Source organism: Lycium barbarum, chromosome 9 (assembly GCF_019175385.1).
Source record: "Lycium barbarum isolate Lr01 chromosome 9, ASM1917538v2, whole genome shotgun sequence".
Lineage (NCBI taxonomy): Eukaryota > Viridiplantae > Streptophyta > Magnoliopsida > Solanales > Solanaceae > Lycium > Lycium barbarum.
Window position 1 is genome coordinate 106,258,464 of NC_083345.1, and position 4,591 is coordinate 106,263,054.

Sequence of the window (4,591 nt, forward strand, 5' to 3'; positions counted from 1 at the left end):
TGGGTCATAATGAGAATATTATTTCGTGACTCACATGACAACATAGGTTATGTGAGGCGTTCTATTTGCTTGATAAGTGGAGTTGTGGGTTCACTTTTTTAATTGTGAAAGAACTTACCAGACAACACAAAAGGTTCCGCTTATTAAGATTTATCTTTTATCTGTCATGTTTTATCGTTGTAAAATGTTGAAATAAAAAGTAGAGGAGAAACTACATGTCAGAATTCAGACCTTGCTCCAAATTGTTATTTTTTGCTCCAAACGGCCAAGACACCTACCGGCAAAGTGTTTTAGGCAATCCCTTCCTAGTTATAGTACTTCATTATTTGATTTGTTTATTTTCTATTTTGAGTGTTTTACACTCCTTAATTAACACGAATGGGTAGTTGGGTACTTTAGTTGGTGATGAATTTGAAGATGTTGATAAATTCAATAGAGGAAGAACTTTAAAAACATATAGAAAAGGAAGCTGATTTGTGCCATAGTTGGACATAACGAGGGAAACAACTTCTTGCAAAAATGCAGGGTAAGACTACGTATAATAGATTCTTATGGTCCGATCCTTTTCCGAACTCCGCGCAAAACAGGAGTTTAGTGCACCGAGATACTGTTGGTTGGACACAACAGCATTGTTGGGTCCTAGGTAGTCTAATTATACAACAACAACAACAACTCTAATAGATGAAGTCTATAGAGGATAGTGTACGTAGCCCTTACCCTTATCTCGTGGAGGTAGAAAGACTTTCCAATGGACCTTTGGCTCAATATTTAAACTAGCTAGTCTAGTTATGTGGATGCTTAATTAATGAAACGTTCTCCAATCAAACTTTACTAGCATCCCCATCTTCCTTGACACCATTACTCTCTAATTTGCCATTTTCTTTCAATTCATCTGCCACTGGTTCAGGATACTTGGCTTCTTTCTCTTTCTCCTTCTCTCCCTTTTCCTTTTCAACCTTTGCCCTCTTTTCTTCCTTAGCCTTCAATCTTGCTTCCTCCTTAGTAGTTTCAAGAGCTTTAATCAATCTCTCCAAGCAAGTGTCTACATTTTCATTTGAAGACTTTCCCATTAGATTCTCAGCAACATCAGCGGGAGTCATATTCGTTTCCTCCAATAAACGACGAATCTCAGGAAAGTGATCATGAGATTCAACATCTAGATAATTCTTTGCAAGCACCTTGAAGGACTCAAAGCAACAGTATGGTAACTCAATGTGTTTATCCATCCTACCCCTCCGAATTAGAGCAGGATCAAGCTTTTCCACAAAGTTTGTGGTGAAAACAATTAGCCTTTCACCAACAATAGCTGACCATAGCCCATCAATGAAATTCAATAAACCAGATAAAGTTACCTCGCTTTGCTTCTTTTCCGGTCCCAATTTCTTCACCTCCTCCTTGATGGCATCTTTCTCGTCTTTTACTTCCTTTTTCTCTTCTTTCTTCTTCTCCCTTTGGCCTGTAAGGTCAAGGGAACAATCGATGTCTTCAATCACAATAATAGACTTGTTGTGTCAATCATGCTGGACTTACCGGTTCCAGGAGGACCATATAGAAGATAACCGCGCTTCCACGCCTTACCAATCTTTGCATAATATTCCTTCGACTTGGTAAATGTTTCGAGATCATCCATAATCTCTTGCTTCTTGTTTGGATCCATTGCTAAAGTATCAAATGTTGATGGATGCTCAAACACTACTTGGCTCCACATTCTGCTCCTGTAGCCACCACCTCCCGTGTCGTTTGTGTACAACTTCCTCTGCCTTTCTCTTACAGAAATCGCCTTCCCTTCATCCAACACATACTTCAAGTATGAATTGGTTATAAGTTCCCTATTCTTCCCGTGAAACTTAAGCTTGAAATACCTCTTCTCATCCTCCCTTGGTCTATGAACAACTTGTTGGCTAGAAGTCCACCAAACCTTTTCGCCTTTATATTCATCGGTTACCTCCTCGTGATCATCCATAGTTAGTACGACAGATTGGCCATCTTTCACTACGTTGGCTTTGAGACGCTTAGCTTGGGTCGACGAGTTTTTGCTAAGGTACCTTTCAATTGCAACATAAGCTTTGCTACGCTCGTACCATCCATCAGTTTCATACTCGTGAAAAATAATTTGCATATAAGGGTAGAAATAGCTAACAATTTTATCAGTATACCTCTTAATATGACCACGAATTTCGTGAGGGAAATAGTTCTGGTACATGGTCCAGACGAACACCATTGTTGCAATAGCTGGACCTAATTGAGTCCAGACTTGTTCCATCATCATCATCATGTTCACTTTCTTTGTTCACTTGCAGTATAATAAATAAAAGTGAATGTTTATTCACTAGATATAATGGCCTTTATATAGAATACCAAGTTTGAGCTTTCCATTTTTAAAAGGTGTAAGGACCATATATTCAAAACACTATAAAAAAAAAAAAACAATTTGTGGAGGTTGAAAGTTGTAATTCGCAGGAGTATTAACCTCCTTAAACAATTAGCAGAGCCTAAAATCTTCACGAATTGCAACTTTTAACCTCCACAAATTATTCATTTTTTAGCACCGAAAGAAACGGCGGAGTAGAAACAAAGGTCGGACCACTTTTTCTACCATCCAATTATGAGATGGCTTCTTTCTATTATACAGAAATGTGAAAAGGTCGCCAACCAAGGGTAATATTTGTATTTCATCCTAAGCCATGCTTGTTGCTTCAACAAAAAGACACGTGTCAGCATCTTCTTTCATCTTTTAATTCCTGTCAGTCGTCGTAAATGCTGACTTTTGTCCAGCCATAGTACTAATATCTGACATGTCGATAGAAGGTTTCATTTTCACACGCCATTATTTGTGGCTAAATTTGTTTTGTCTATTGCATTATTAGGGGTAATTTTACCCCCCCCCCCCCCCCCGCTCTCAATTATATCCCAAATTAAAAAAATGCTTTAGTAGTATGTAATTTTTCAAATATTTTCACCTCAAGATTTTTGGAAATCTATAATTTCACTATTTACTCGAATAATTGTATGAATAAATTATATGACAAATAATGTAAATTTAATAAGAGAACCAAATTCAGCAAATATATTAAACAATTTGTAAAACCTTATTACTACATATGCATATTTGGAAATAAAAAAATTGACTTAAAATGATTTCACTTAATAATAGAATAATGAACTTTTGACGTAGAATATAGCAATACTACCTTCGGTCCATATTCCTTAAGAATTCACCCACCTCTATATAGTAAGAGCTGCTTTCACTAAATCGTACTTAATAAAATAGTACATATTTATAAACACTCACTTATTTATCTAAATATAAGGGTAAATTTGCAAGAGAACGATTAATATCTTTTTGATTATGTAAAATTTTATTTGTTTTGAACTAAATGAAAAGGCTAAAACCACCATATAATATGAACTAGAGGGATTAAATATAACACTCTATATGTGTGATGTATTTATTTGATATATTTAGCCTTGTTTATGATTATATATTCAAACTTAATTCCTCGCATGATAGAAGAACCTAGTTAGAGAGTGAGGGAGCTTCACTTATTTAATATGGAGTCGTGAGTTTGAGCCAAATCAAGTTATCTTTTGAAACGTTTATCTATAATTTAATAAAATTGATCAAAAAATTGTAAAAAAGTTAATCCAAAGAAGATTAACACATGAACAGAATTGTTTTAATGAAAATTTTATACATAGTCAATTTTATTTTTTTCTGCAAAAATTCATTTTTGTTCTTAAATGCCTTACTTTTTTTATTTTTTTTTATTTTTGTACTTCAAAGAATTACACTATTTATATTATAACAATAAATCCAAGGTAATGTATACCCTAACAGAAAGAACTCCCATCAGTCTAACAATTAGTTAACCGTAAAGGGTTTAATTTTTAGCAAATAAAAATCCAAAATGAATAACAAAAGAACTTGGGGAAATTAGAAGTCTATGACTTTCCTTGTTATCAAAAAGGAAAGTACACACAAATATTCAGAATAATTCTTCTGACTTCGATAAACATGCAATTAAATCATGAAGATGATCATTCGATGATACTCAGTAAATTAAAATGATAGAAAACTATTAACATCGCTTCTATAAGAGAATATCACAAACAAATCGAGTAAAGGTCTATAAGTTAGTACTGTCACACTTCAAAACTAATTATATTGTGAGTATTTCGTTGTCATCAAGGGTAATAATCTTTCACATTAATGTTGTCATAGTTTAATTTCGTTGGTGTGGTAGACAAATTCATGATTGATATAGCTTATGCTAAAAATTGTTTTTTATTCGTGATAAAAGAAATTAGCTAGTAATTATAAATTGAATTTAAATATTTAATACTAATTATGTGGATCACATGTGTATGATTATAAAACGAACACTATAATTAATAGAACCTTTTATTCAGACCAAACAACAATGATAATAAATACAATAACGTAAAGAGTATTAATCAACAAATTCTTAATTTTATATTTAATTTATGTATAACTTGTATATAAATGAAATAATTCCTAATCATTTTACGATGAGAAGCCTGCTTGTAGCAGATAATGGACTATATGCATTTGAAATTCACCTATGCTAAA

General features: G+C 33.5%; 1 pseudogene; it reads right to left on the bottom strand.

The window, feature by feature from the left end:
- Positions 1 to 418: 418 nt before the first annotated feature.
- Positions 419 to 2,520, bottom strand: LOC132609269 (AAA-ATPase ASD, mitochondrial-like; annotated as a pseudogene).
- Between the last annotated feature and the right edge of the window lie 2,071 nt (positions 2,521 to 4,591).